The sequence below is a fragment of the Myotis nattereri genome (genome assembly GCF_964212035.1).
Source record: "Myotis nattereri genome assembly, chromosome: 5".
Taxonomy (NCBI): Eukaryota; Metazoa; Chordata; class Mammalia; order Chiroptera; family Vespertilionidae; genus Myotis; species Myotis nattereri.
Window position 1 is genome coordinate 24,739,682 of NC_138080.1, and position 15,684 is coordinate 24,755,365.

Sequence of the window (15,684 nt, forward strand, 5' to 3'; positions counted from 1 at the left end):
TTATTGTATTCAAAGTCACTAAAACTTTATGCAGCTATGACAATATGTTTCATGGACTGCTGCATCAAATGGTGGTTATAATGGAGATGAGTTTTCTCACAAGGAATCGATGGGCTTAAAACAGAAGTATTTTAACTTATTAATATAGAAGTTGTTCAAGGTGTTTTTTACCCTGACATTAGAGATCAATGAACAGTTGAAGTGATCAAAGTAAAATCATATCAATAAATCCCACATGTTCTTGAGGAAATGAATTTGGCAAATTAATAATAGTCTTACAATCAAGTGATACACTAAATGTTGGTGACCACGTGTTCTACGTGAACTTTCTACAAATTATTTGTAGGTCCCCAGTGTTGTCTGTCTCACCCATTCTCTTATATGTATATGTGGAATGTTTTAGGACTCAGTGGCCTTTGAGGATGTTAATGTGGAGTTCACCATGGAGGAGTGGGCTTTCCTGGATCCGACCCAGAAGAAACTCTACACAGATGTGATGCTGGAAACCTTCTGGAACCTGGCATCAGTAGGTAGGTATCACAAATTCTTTTTTTTTTTTTAGTATATTTTTACTGATTTTAGAGAGGAAGGAGAGGGAGAGAACGACAGCAAAGTCAATGATTAGAGAGAATCACTGACTGGGTACCTGGTGCGAGCATCACACTGGGGATCTAGCCTGCAAACCGGTCCTACTTTAAATTGACCTGTGACCTTCCGGTTCATACCAGTTCATATGTTGATGGTCAACCACATAGCAACTATGGCCTTTAACAACTTGGTACTTAGGCAATTAGAAAACTAGTGTTGCTTGCTCATTAATCCTGTTTCAAGAACTGAAATATGGAAAGGGAGTACATTAGTAATTAAACCAGGAATGATCACAGCTCATTGTATACCTAAAATCTAACCATTTTTTTATATTCTTTAATAGTTTATAATGCTTTTTCTAGCATGTATTTTAGAAGAACAATGTGATGACCATGACAGTGAAGATCAGTATGAAAATCATTGGATGCATCTTAGGTGAGTCGCATTGACCTATAAGTAATTCATAAAATTATTTATGACAAAGCGTTACGAGCATCTTAGTGTTTTTTTAACATAGGTTTTTATATATTTTATTTATTTATACATTTAATATTTTTAACATTTATTTCAGAGAGTTAGGAAGAGGGAGAAAGAAAAAGAAATATCAATGATGAGAGAGAATTATTAATGGCTGCCTCCTGCATGCCCCACATTCGGAATCATGTCCAGAACTTGGGAATGTGCTCTGACCAGAAATTGGTTTAGAGATCAGTGATCAACCACTGAGCCTCGCTGGTGACGCAAAAAATATGTTTTTATTGATTTTAGAGTATGGAGGTGAGAGTGAGAAATAGAAAAATCAATAGACTGCCTCCTGCATGCCCTGTACTGGGTTTAATAAATCTACAATCTGGCCATGCTCCCTTTCAGGGAATTGAACCGGCAAGCCCCTGGTGCGTGGGTCCATCCTGAACCACTGAGCCATATGGGCCCAGTCCACAAAAGAATCTTAAAAACAGATAATCCAATGGTATTAGCCCAGTTTTAAATGCATTGATTTTCAGAATAATCTCATCAAAATGTTTGTTTTTTGTTTTTGTTTTGTTTTTTTCAGAAATATGACCTACATGTTTAGTGTATAAAAAATAATTACATGCCCTAACCGGTGTGGCTCAGTGGATAGAATGTCAGCCTGCGGACTCAAGGGTCCCAGGTTCGATTCCGGCCAAGGGCATGTACCTTGGTTGCAGGTACATCCCCAGTGGGGGGCGTGCAGGAGGCAGCTGATTGATGCTTCTCTCTCATCAATGTTTCTCACTCTCTATCCCTCTCGCTTCCTCTCTATAAAAACATCAATAAAATCTATTTTAAAAAAATAAAAATAAAAATCATCATTCTCTCCTTTAAAAAAAAAATTACACTTGGAAACAATATAAAGAAGTACCATTAATGAATATAAATGTTTTCATAATATCAGTTATCCAGCCTATAACAGAAGTTTTAAGATATCCACTTTCAAAAATGGAATGTTCAGGAACCCTGCCCTTTCTTTGAAAATGGTAAAAATGTCATTGTCATGCTATTATTAAATATTAAATCATTTACAGTGTATTAATAATATGTCTCTGATTTTTACAGCAGTCATATGGTAGAGAGACTCTGTACAAGGAAGGATGGTAGTCAATGCAGAGAAAACTTCAGCCAGATTCCAAATCATAATGAAAAGAAGGAAACTCCTGAAATAAAACAACCTAAATCCAGGTTGTGTAGGCAAATCTTCATACGTTATTTATCCTTGAATAACCAACTGAGCTCTCACATTGGACCCAAACTGTACCTGTGTCCGGAATATGAAGAAAAACATTATAAATATAAGGAAACTGAGAAAGCTTTCAAGCCTCACCAACATACTCAGAGTCGTGAAGGCAGCCACTGTGAGAAAACTTTTCACTATTCAACTTCCCTTAGAAATCATGAAAGAACACATATTCCTGGGATACCGTATGCGTGTGAGCAATATGGAAAAGGCTTTAATCATCTCACTTACTTTAAACTTCACAAAAATACTCATAATGGAGAGAAACCATGTCAAAGTAAGCAATGTGGCAAAGCTTTCAGTTCTCCCAAGTACTCTGGAGAAAATGAAAGACACACTGCAGAAAAGCCCTATCAGTGTAAGAAATCTGGAAAAGCTTTCAGTTCCACTTCTCTTAGAAATCAGGAAAAAATACACTCTGGTGAGAAACCTTATGAATGTGGGAACATCTTCAGTTGGCTCAGCTCTCTTGGAAAACATAAAAGAAGTCATGCCAGAAAGAAGCCTCATGAATGTAAGGAATGTGGTAAAACATTCCGTCATCTCTTTTTCCTTAGAAATCATGAAAGAACTCATACTTGGGTAAAACGCTTTAAATGTAAGCATTGTGGTAAAGGTTTCTATTATCAATATTCTCTTCGATATCATGAAAGAACTCATACTGGGGAAACACCCTATGAATGTAAGCTATGTGGTAAAGTTTTCTCTTATTCAACTTCCCTCCAGTATCATAAAAGAACTCATACCGAGGAAAAACCCTATGAATGTAAGCAATGTGGGAAAGCCTTCAGTTCTGGGAGCTCTCTTGCAAATCATAAAATAAGTCATGATGAAAAGAAGCCTCATGAATGTAAGAAATGTGGTAAAACATTCCATCATTACTATTCCCTTAGAAATCATGAAAATACTCATTCTGGGAAGAAACCCTATGAATGTAAGGTTTGTGGTAAAGTTTTCTCCCTTTCAGCTTCCCTTCAATATCATGAAAGAATGCATACTGGGGAAAAACCCTATCAATGTAAAGTATGTGGGAAAGCCTTCATTTTTCCCAGCTCTCTTGGAAATCATAAAAGAAGACATGACGGAAAGAAGAATCATGAATGTAAGGAATGCGGCAAAACATTCTATTATCAATATTACCTCCAACTTCATGAAGGTATTCATACTGGTGTAAAACGTTATGAATGTAAGCCTTGTGGTAAAGCTTTCTGTTATCCATCTTCCCTGCGAAGTCATGAAAGGACTCATCATAAGGAAGAACCCTATAAATGTAAGCATTGTAGCAAAGCTTTCTCTTATCCATCTTCCCTCCAATGTCATGAAAGAACTCATACTGGGGAAAGACCCTATAAATGTAAGCATTGTGGCAAAGCTTTCTCTTATCCCACTTATCTCCTATATCATCAAAGAATTCATACTGGGGAAAAACCCTATAAATGTAAGCATTGTGGCAAAGCTTTCTGTTTTCTATCTGCCCTCCAAAATCATGAAAGAGCTCATACTGGTGTAAAACGCTATGAATGTAAGCAGTGTGGTAAAGGATACTATTATCAATCTTCTCTCCAAAGTCATGTTAGAACTCATACTGTTAGACCATCCTATGAATGTAAGCTATGTGGTAAAGTTTTGTCTTCTTCAACTTCCCTTCAATATCATGAAAGAATCCATTCTGGGGAAAAACCCTATCAATGTAAGGAATGTGGGAAAGCCTACATTTCTCCCAGCTCTCTTGGAAATCATAAAAGAAGCCATGATGGAAAGAAGCCTCATGAATGTAAAGAATGTGGTAAAACCTTTATTTATCCCTCTTTCCTTAAAAGACATGAAATAACTCATACTGGTGTAAAACCCTATAAATGTAAGCATTGTGGTAAATCTGTATCTTCTTCAGCTTACCTGCGATATCATGAAAGAACACACACTGGATAAAAGCCCCACGTATGTTAGCAATGTGGTAAGGCTTTTAGTCTTTCTGCATCTCTTAGAGATCATGAAAAAAATACATACTGGAGAGAAACTATGATAGAAAGCAATGTGAGGAAGCCTTTTTTCTGCCAAATGCCTTAGAGAACATAAGATAACTCATCATGGAAATATGCCTCATGAATGTAAGGAATGTGGTAAAACTTTCCTTTATCCCTCTTTGCTTAGAAATCATGAAAAAATTCATACTTGGGGAAAACCCTGTGAATGTAACCATTGTGGTAAAACTTTCTCTTATCCAAGTTCCCTCTGACCTCATGAAAGAACTCATAGTGAGGGAAGACCCTATGAATGAAAGCAATCCAGTAAAACTTTCTATTATCCACTTTCCCTCTGATATCATGAAAGAACTCATAATAAGGAAAAACCCTATGACTGTAAACCATGGGCCAAACCCTGTATTCATCCCAGTTCCCTTCAAAATCACAAAAGCACTAATAGTGGAGAGAAATCATAATGAATGAAAGAACTCACACTGAAAATAAGCCCTATCGTGTAAAGATTGTAGAAAAGCCTTTGACCATCCTAGTTCTTTCTTTTTAATCCTCACCTGAGAATCATTTTCCATTGAGAGTGGAAGTCAAAGAGAAAGACAGAGAACCATATTGATATGAGAGAAACAAATCAATTGGTTGCCCTCCTGCACATGCCCAGACATTTAACAACACACAGTGGAAAAAAGCTCTATGAATGGAAGGAATGTGGTAAAGCTGTCAGTTTCTCCAAGTCTCTTAGCATGGAAGGAAGAACACATACTGAGGAAAAACGTTATGAATGTAAGCAATGTGGGAAAACCTTCCGTTGTGTCACATCTTGGAAGACATAAAAGAAGACCTGATGGAAATAAGCCTCAAGGACAGGCTTGGCCCGGAGTGTGGGGTTGCAGGAAGAGACTCCAGAGAGGCTCTGACGTATTAGCTTCAGCCTTATTTTCCTAGTTCCCTGCCAGGGTTGGCTGCTGGGCACAGCCCTCGTGCGTGCTGCATCTGCTCCAGGAACTGTGTGCTGCGCATGGCCTCACAGTCTAGGCTCCATGCGTGGCCTGGGCTCGCCCAGCTGCTGGGCTTCACTCTGTCCCACTGGCGAATGCATGGCAAATCTCCCCTCCTTGTGGGTCTCCTGCCTTGGCTCTGAAGGGCTGTGGGACCTGGAGCAGCTGCAATAGGCAGACCATCCGCCAGACCTGTGGCTATCATCACCTGGAAACTGACTTTGGAGAAAAATAGTGGATGTTCTGATTTTAGGCAGGCATGGTAGGAATGCAAGGATTGTTGAGTCTCCTTTCTTAGATGGATCCAAAGCAGATTACTAGAATACAGTGCCCTGTTTTACAGTGTACGGAGTGATAGCATGATTGCAAGAAATCTTTTCTTAAGTATATTGTAACATTTTTAGGGAAAGCATAGTTGTACCTAGAATTAACTGAGTAACTACTGGCACAAAATAAAATGAGTGACCTTTTAAAAATACACAGCTGAGAGACATTAAAGCACTCATTTGGATTAATAAGTTAATAGAAATATTACTATGATCTTATCACTGAATGAAGTCCATCAGCCAAGACACGAAACACAGTTCCAGCCCTACAAGAGCTTAGATGGTAAATAGTTACCATCGTTTAATTAATCAAGTAAATAATAACCAAACAATTCCTAATTAAGACTAAAAAGTTCTCTTTTTTCACCTGGAAGTAGATTTGAGACTCATTTAAAGACAATTTGGCCCTGGCAGGGTTGGCTCAGTGGATAGTGCATTGGGCTCAGTAATGAAGCATCCCTGGTTCAATTCCAGTCAAGGGCACATGCCCAGATTGCTAGGTAAATGCCTGGTAGGGGGTTAACAGGACACAGCCATATTGATAATCTTTCCTCATTGATGTTTCTATCTTTCCCTCTGCCTTACTCTCTGAAATCAATAAAAATAATAGTTTTTAAAATATATATATTTTGTAGAGAATGAAATAAACTTTAAGGATAATTTGATTGATTCTAAATTTTTAAGGGACTCATGAATTGACAATGTATGGAAATAAAATGAATAAATAAAATGCGAGACTTCGACAAATTCATGCAGCAAATGGTTCTCTCTCTCTCTCTCTCTCTCTCTCTCTCTCTCTCTCTCTCTCTCTGATAAATGCTTTTGCGTTGATGCTTAGCTAACCCAGAGTTCTGGCATCTGTAGCCTTTAGCTTTACAATGAGTACAATTCCAGAAATCTGTCTCACCAACAATTACATAGGTAAATCACTGTCAATATGAGCAAGTTGCCTGCTTTGGTATTTTGTGGATATGAATCCTACCATTCAGTAAAAAGCTAAAAATAATCTGCCTTGTCATAGGCCCAGACACTTCAGTGACTTCAAAAATGTGAAGGCTTTTTAGTTGAGGTTAATTGTTCGCTAGCAGAGAAGAACTCTGGCTAATTTAAGGAAGGCAGGCGTTTCTCTGAAATGGGGCAGATGAACACAGGCCTCTGAAAGGACCCAACAGGGTCAGCTGAAATCCTGTCAGGGTCTGCCCTGGAATGGATCTGCGTTAACCAGATCCCTTGGCTTTACTGCTCACAGAGTTGAATTGCCGAGATCCCTTTAGTTCCATGACCATCCCTAGGCCAGAGGAGGGGGAAGAGTATTGAAAGCTGTTCCCATTGAGGTGTAATGCAGAGGTAGATGGTTGTTCCCATCAAAAATAGAGTTATTGTCACAAAAGAAGAGAGAAGAGATACGGTGTGGGCAAAAACAAGAGAGATGTTCTACAGGTAGGAATACAGTTATTAATGGTGAGAATGAAGAAATATTGGTATAAGGAGGCATCTTCCTTCCTCCTTTCATGCCGGGGTCCAACCCCAGCGGGTCCAGGGGTCCCCAAAGGCGTAGACAGAGTCGGCGAAGAAGGAATGACACGGAGACAGCGTTCAGTTGATCAGCAGCCTAGCCAGGATCTCCAGCCAAGTTCTGGTCTCGATCTCCAGAGAGGTTCTGCTGTTTATTGTCTTGTTACATCTGTATTTATACCAGTTGATTTTAACCCTGTCAATTTCTATTACAAAGGTTAGGGCGTTTCTTATCTCCATTCCAGGGAGTAAAGATTATGTAGCTTAAGCATGATTGTTTGTAGTTAAAGTGATTAACTACCCGCCTGGCACTTAGTTAAGGAGTTTCATCCCCTCCCTAACTTCAGGGAAAAATCCCTACCTGGGGAAACAACCTTTCTCGGAGAGGTGACCTTGGTTAAAACACACAGCGCTAAGGGGAGCAAACATATTATGAACAGTATGCTATATATACGCCAGGTCCCTTGAAACATGCTGTGCAGATGTTTCTATCCTGCAGCGACTGTGTCAAGCAGCAAGGATGGACCGGCTTCCGGCAAATTCCCCCTTTTTTATTTTTTAAATGATAACGCATGCAAATCGGTGGCCACCTCTCAGATTGGGCCCTTTAAAACTCGGAAGAAGACTGGCAAGCAATGACTGTGAGCATAACTATAAACATAGTGGATGGAGCACACAAGAAGCCCCATTCCTGTATAAGGTTGCCGGCCTCTTTAGTCAAGGGATTTCAGCTGTCCTCAAGTTGTTGGTTTGATTGTCTTTGTTGGTCTGGCTAGCGGGCGGCGTCATGGGCGACGGGCTTCCCGAAGTGTCGGTGAGTTGAAGGGCTGCATCAAAGGGTCCATCAGGGCCGTGGTTGATGGTGGTGTCGATGTCCGAGGAGGAGTAAGCTGTGCCCTCTGGATCCAGCTGATATGGAAAATGGAGGGTAGTAGAAAAAGAAGAGAAAGCAAAAGAACTACAAGGCATGGAAGTGTTTAGAAAAAAGAGGGAGAAGAAAGGGAAGAAGGCAGCATCCTGACACAGCCCTTTCCTTCAGCTTCCCCTTTCCCTGTGGTCCCAGGTAGAAATGGGAAACAACTCCTGTTGCAGTGAGAGGGCAGCTGCTGTCAGCCAGTCTCTGTCTTTACCTGGGTCCCGATCTGAGCTGGGCATGGGAAGCAGGAAGCAGCCATGGGGACAGGAGACCTTCCTCAGAAGGGGCGAGTGTTCAAGCCCCTGCACCATTGGGGAGGGGGGTCTGTGCCCCACCTTTGTTGCACCCCAAGTTTTCTCCTACTGGCCCCCGACTGTGCCTGTCTTAGGTTGCCCCACCCTGTGGAGTCTTACCCGTCGTTGACTACCAGCCATCTCTGGGCCAAGTAGGGTGATGTGAGGTTCAGTTTTGTCTCCTTGATAGCCTATGTCCCTCTGGCCTCCATGCCCAGCAACTGCCTTTGTATTCCCTCGCCTGCTGGCGGGGCTCTGGCATTGATCATAGGGAACTCAGGTTTCTCCTCTAGAGAGGGCCCAGCTTACGCCATTGGGCCAGAGACAGATCCATGGTGCCAGCCACCATGAGGCTTCAACCTCAGCATGAACAGAGAGCTCAGGCAACAGCTATGGGCAATTGGATTGTAAAAAGAGGGTCCCTCTTGGCACAAGGGTAAGAGGCGCCAATACAGGACAAAGGAGAGTCCTGGAACAGGGCTTTCTCAGCCCAGGATGTCAGGCTCTTGGCACAAGACAACTCCATGTATGGGGCATATACCAAACACCGCTAGTCACGGCATAAAAGGGAGATGCCCTTCCTGGAACAGTAGGGTAGGGAGATTCTAGAAAACGCTGTGTTCAGGAAAGAAGGAGAAAGGCCAAAGAACCAGCAAACAAGTAGCTAGATTTTAAAAAAAGGAAAAAGGAAAGGAGATGTGGGGCAAAGCTGGGACATGTGGAAAGACAAAACGGAGGCACATGTGATCCTCCCAATGGACAGATTGTTCCAGCTCAGGGCTGCACATCTGCTGCAGACGGGCACTGGTCAGGTGTGCTATGATGAGGCAGAGATGGCGGGCGGTGAGACATAAGGTCGGATTAGACGGTCTGGAATCCACACAGGTGAGTCTGCGTCCTGTGGAAATATACAAGCATATCCTCTCCCCTGGGTTAAGAGTACATCAGGTCCCTTCCAGGCTCCTGTAAGCAAGTCTCTCCATTTGATGAGGGCTTTAGGTTTAGTTAGATCAGGGTTCCAATGCCTGTACATCGGGGAATTTCCCTCAGAATCTACATTTAGTATATTAATTACAAATAGAGTATGTTGTAGAACATGATGAGGAGAGGAATATTTAAACTCATTTTCTTGTAATTTTTTAATTTGTGTTTTTAAAGTTTGGTGAGCCCTTTCTACTATTGCTTGGCCTTGAGGATTGTAGGGTATTCCTGTAGTATGTGCGATGCTGAATGTAGAGCATAAGTTTTTAAAAGCTCTAGAGGTATAGGCAGGCCCATTGTCTGTTTTAAGTGCCCTTGGTATTCCTAGGTAGGAAAAGCATTGGAATAGATGTTGACTTACATCTTTAAAGGCTTCTCCTGTACGTGCAGAAGCAAGGATAACATGAGAAAAGGTATCAATACAAACATGCACATAGCAAAGTTTGCCAAAAGATGGGACATGAGTAATATCCATCTGCCATAAGTCACAGGATCTAAGTCCTCTTGGATTAACTCCAGTAGCAGGGCTAGGAAAATGAGTAGGACAATGGCCGCAGTCACGCACAATACTTCGAGCAGCTTCTCTAGATATGCGATAATATAGACGGAGAGCAGAAGCATTTTGATGGTGAATGGCATGAGACCGCCGGGCTTCTTCTAGAGCTGTACAAACTACTGGGCGAGTTAGTAAATCCGCCTGATAATTTCCTTCGCTTAAGGGTCCTGGTAGGCAGGAATGAGCTCTAATATGTCCAATATAGAAAGCCTTTTCTCGTTTGTGAATGCAAGTTTGTAGCTGAGTTAACAAAGAGAAAATGGCTGTTCTTCCTTGTGGGAGAGAGGCAGTCTCAATATGAGGAAATAATTTAACTATATATTGAGAGTCAGTGTACAAGTTAAAGGGAACCTGTTGCAATTGTTCAAAAGCATAAATGACTGCCAAAAGCTCTGTTCTCTGAGCTGACGTCTCTAGAGTTTGTTGAACATGGGTTATTGAGTCAATGATTGTTACTGCCCTACCATTAGAGGAACCATCTGTGAATACTAAGGAGGCAGGAGGTGATAATGGTTCTTTTGAACATTTAATAGGAAATATAAACGGATGTAGGGAGAGAAATTGCAATATAGGTGATCTTGGCAAATGATGTAAAATTTGTCCTGGGAAGTTACCTATAGCTATTTGCCACTCTTCTTCAAATTGTAATAGTGTGTCTAATTGTTCTCTTTTATAAGGTATTATTATCTCAGTAACTTCTCTTCCAAAGAGTTCGATACTGCGTCGTCTACCTTTGATAATGAGAGTGGCCACTAGGGAGGGATAGGGTGGTACAATCTTCCTAGGAGTGACAGGTAAATGTATCCATTCTAATGGTCCTTCCTGCCACAAGCATCCTGTAGGAGTATATTTAGTGGCTAGAATAATTAAGGCCCAAGATTTGGAATAATCTAGATACTGTAGTTGCTGTTTATTGATGGCCTGTTCTATTTTTGCTATAGCCTTTTCTCCTTCTACAGTTAATTGTCGGGGAGACTTAGGGTTAGAATCTCCCTTTAAAATGTCAAATAGAGGTTTTAAGTCAAGAATGGTTATTTTTAGATATGGCCTGACCCAGTTGATATCACCTAATAGTTTCTGATAATCATTCAATGTGTTTAAATGATCTTTTCTTAATTGTAGAGGCTGATGGGTGATAGTAGAGGTATGTAATATTCTGCCTAAGTATGAAAAAGAAGGTTCAGTCTGAATCTTTTCTGGGGCTATTTTTAGACCATGTTCTTCTAAAGCAAGGATGGTCTGAGTAAGAATTTCCTGTAAAGTAGCCCGATCTTTATGAGCTAGCAAAATATCATCCATATAATGAATAAGATATAGATCTGAAAATTTCTTTCTAATAACTTGCAATGCCTGATCTACAAACTTTTGACATAATGTAGGACTATTTTTCATCCCTTGTGGGAGAACCTTCCATTGGTATCTCTGATAAGGCTGTTTAAAGTTTTCTGATGGTATGCTGAATGCGAATCTTTGACAATCAGCTGGGTGAAGAGGTATAGTGAAAAAACAATCCTGTAAGTCAATAACAACAACACAATACTCCTGTGGAATTGCCACAGGGGAGGGCAATCCAGGTTGTAAGGAGCCCATATCTTCCATGGTGGCATTTATGGCTCTTAGATCTTGCAAAAGTCTCCACTTGCCTGATTTCTTTCTTATTACAAATATGGGTGTGTTCCAGGGACTATTTGATGGCTCCATATGTCCCTCTGCTAATTGCTGATCAATTAATTGTCGGGCTGCTGATATTTTCTCAGATGTTAAGGGCCATTGCTCAACCCATACTGGTTGTGACGATTTCCAGACTATGGGATCAGCAGTCCTAAGGGCAATGGCCCCAATTACAGATCCTGTCGAGGAGTGTGAGGTATTACTTTCCTTTCCTAATCCCTTTCCTGGATTAAATCTCATGTCTAGCATCTGTGATGTTACTCTATCACTGGGGCTATATAATACAACTCCCATTTGAGACAAGATATCTCTTCCCCATAATGTAAAGGGGATAGTCGTAATTACATAGGGACAGAATGTTCCTGAATGTTGATCTTCATCAGTCCAAGTTAGAATCTGAGAACTCTTTTTTACATTAGATGCCTTGCCTAGTCCTACTAGGGAAGTGGTGTGCGTGGGCCATGAAGAGGGCCAATCCTTCTCTGCTATGCAGGAAACATCTGCTCCTGTATCCAATAGACCTTCAATTGGTTTTCCCTGAATTTGTAAAATTTTTGTAGGTCTAGTAGCATGGATTTCTTGTATCCAAAATGCTGCATCACTAGATCCAAAGCCTCCGACCCCTCTAGCTTCCTGGGTAACAGCTGTCCCTATTTTATGTATTGGTAACAGGATTAATTGGGCAATTCTCTGGTTGGGCTGAATCTGTATAGTTGTGGTGGGTGGGGAAAGTAAAATCTGTATTTCTCCTGTGTAGTCTGCATCAACAACTCCTGGGATGACTAAGATCCCCTGTAACGAGGTGGAGCTCCATCCTAATATTAAACCTACAGTTCCCTCAGGCAGTGGCCCAGACACTCCTGTAGGAATGGCTGCTACTGGCGAGTCTGGGGTTAGTACTGCATGGGTGGTTGAGTGGAGGTCCAATCCTGCACTGCCTGGGGTTGCCCTGAAGAGGTCACTGACTGATTGAAATTTGCAAAGGGGTTGAAGGTTGATGCCCCTATTATTGCAGGGGCCTGGGGCTGGCCCCTTCTCAAGTTTCCCGATTGAGGTGATGGGATATAACCTCCTTGGGAGCTATTTGTAGAGTTTAAAGGCCGACCATTTTTATGGTATTTTGATCTACATTTCTTTGCCCAATGGAATCCTTTCTGACATCGGGGACAAACGGTTTTTGGAGGATTAATATTATTCCCTAATGTATTTCCAGGCTGTTGAGGAGCTTGCCATCTGGCCTGAGTATTATTATTATTTTTATTTGGGCATTCTCTGCTAAAGTGCCCAGATAAGCCACAAGAGTAGCAGTTCATATTTCTTTTATTACCTGTAGTATTGCTGGCTTGTCCTATAGCCTGTACATATTGAGGGTATGTCTCCCCTTTGAGAGCTGCAGCTATAGCTACACCCTGTATAAATGCTGGACTTACATCAGCACACTGTTTTATAAAATCATTTATAGTTCCTGTTCTGCGAATCGGCCTTAATAAAGCCTGACAGGTATTATTAGCATTTTCAAAAGCCAGTTGTTTGATTAGGATATCGGCTGCCTCTTTGTTATTGATTACTCTCTTGACTGCCTGCATGAGGCGAGAAAGGAAATCCTGATATGGTTCCTCGACCTTATGTTTAACCTCTGTAAGGGTGGTGGTTTTTCCTGCTGTATAAGGTAGGGATTTCCAGGCACTTACTGCACAACTGGTTACTTTGGTAAGTGCCTCTGTGGGCATATTCATTTGCTCCTCAGCCGTGTTAAAATCACCTTCTCCTAATATCATGTCTAGGGTTATTCTTTTTCTGGTTTTTTTCGCTAGTGGCTACAGCTTTCTTAGCAAGATCTTCATATTCAGTTTTCCATAATAAGTAATCGCCTCCTGAGAGACAGGATTTACAAACCTGTGACCAATCATAAGGAGTCATCCATTTACTGGCTAGGGTTTCTACCAAGGTTTGTGTGTAAGGAGCTAGAGGTCCATATTCAGAGCAGGCCAATTTTAATTCTTTAAGTATTTTGTAAGGTATAGGCTCCAAGGTGGGGTTTCTATTCCCACCAGACTCATTCTCATATGTAACTGGGAAGCAGAGTGAGAATTCAAGATCTCCATTAGCTTCAGCTTCTCTTATCGCCCTTTGAAATTTAGACATGGAGCTCATAGGAGCCACAGGACCTGGTTTAGGCTTCCTTTCTAATTTGGGGAGCCTGTTTTGAATGGGAGGGCCATTCTCCTCTCTACTGACTGGAAAGGACCAACGGTCATGTTTATGATATTTATTCTCCTCCCGATCAGTAGGCATAGCTAAATTGCTTTTAGATTGAGCTGAAGACAATGATGATGTGTCCTCTCTGGGTGGAGCCGAGGGACTATTTAAATTTTGAGAAAGTTCAACCGTTTTTGCCTCTGGTGCCAAGGTGTCACAGATTGAATCCCAGAGGGAAAAGAAACATGGCAGGACCTTCTCAGATTCATGGTGTTTCTTTAATTGCTTTCCTACTTCAACCCAAGTTTTTAAATTAACAGTTCCATCCTCTGGAAGCCATTGACATACTTCTTCTATAAAACTTTCTGTCTCACTGGGAAAAACCTCAACTCCAATTCTGCTAGTAAGCATATGCGTTAAAAGATTAATACAGAGTCTTTTTTCTTTAGACTCAGTATGACCCATCTTGTCAATCTAAGTTCTGTACTAACTACCCGCTTACCCTACATATCCTCTATAGGGGGGGGGGGGTCTGAAGCACCCTATGGTGCAGTCCTATCCATCCCAAGTACGGGGGGACTTACCTAAGGGAACCCTGTTCGGGCGCCAGATGCCGGGGTCCAACCCCAGCAGGTCCAGGGGTCCCCAAAGGCGTAGACGGAGTCGGCGAAGAAGGAATGACACAGAGACAGCGTTCAGTTGATCAGCAGCCTAGCCAGGATCTTCAGCCAAGTTCTGGTCTCGATCTCCAGAGAGGTTCTGCTGTTTATTGTCTTGTTACATCCGTATTTATACCAGTTGATTTTAACCCTGTCAATTTCTATTACAAAGGTTAGGGCGTTTCTTATCTCCATTCCAGGGAGTAAAGATTATGTAGCTTAAGCATGATTGTTTGTAGTTAAAGTGATTAACTACCCGCCTGGCACTTAGTTAAGGAGTTTCATCCCCTCCCTAACTTCAGGGAAAAATCCCTACCTGGGGAAACAACCTTTCTCGGAGAGGTGACCTTGGTTAAAACACACAGCGCTAAGGGGAGCAAACATATTATGAACAGTATGCTATATACGCCAGGTCCCTTGAAACATATGCTGTGCAGATGTTTCTATCCTGCAGCGACTGTGTCAAGCAGCAAGGATGGACCGGCTTCCGGCACTTTCACTTGGAGATGTGAATTAGAGAATGATGGGTGCTATTTGTATGGATTTATTATATTTCCTGTGCGATCCATTGGACAGTGTCTTTGATATAGACATATATTTCTTGAACATCAAGTGAGAGACAGCAAAAAGACACTATTGTAGGCCCAACCCCTTCAATGTAGTCTTTCAAAATTATACAAGGCAGCATGAGAAATATTGCAACTAAATATTAAGGGTAGTATGTTTCATAGGAGTTTTCAAGTAGAAAGAAGACACTTGTCTAGATAAGTTTTACAGAGAATAACTTTTGTTTGTCTGGGTTCTTGAAAGATGAGTTGGATTCTGAAAAGATAAAAGAGTGTATTGGTGGGGCACTCCAGAAAGCTTATTTAGGCTAGAGGAGGAGCATGAAAGCGAAGTCATGGAAGATAAATAAACAGCCATTCCACTTCCCTCAGCGCAGTGCACTCTACTACCTTACTTAGTAGGTCTTTGAATGTGGAATTGTACTTTGGAAATGCAGTTATATTAGCTCCAAGTTTCTTTTCAGTAGTTTTTTCATCGGTTAATCTTGAAAGATCTGCTTCTTGCTCATGTTCTAAAAACCGCCTGAGGTGCTCAAATTCAGAGAATAATTCCAGCCTTTGGTTTTCCCCTTCTAAGTTCTAAGAGTTTTTTGCTTTTAATGCTTATTAATTTCTGAACATCTAAAAAAAAAAAAATTTCTGAACATCTGCCACCTGCTTCTTCAGGGGCTCAGTGTAACTGCT

At 41.3% G+C, this 15,684-nt stretch overlaps 1 long non-coding RNA gene across 1 annotated transcript; it reads left to right on the forward strand.

Moving 5' to 3' along the window:
• The first annotated feature begins 490 nt into the window (after nt 1-490).
• LOC308520131 lies at nt 491-2,204 on the forward strand. The gene is made up of 3 exons (XR_013996079.1): nt 491-530; nt 951-1,023; nt 2,167-2,204. It is a non-coding gene; the product is annotated as an uncharacterized lncRNA (long non-coding RNA).
• The last annotated feature ends 13,480 nt before the right edge of the window (nt 2,205-15,684 follow it).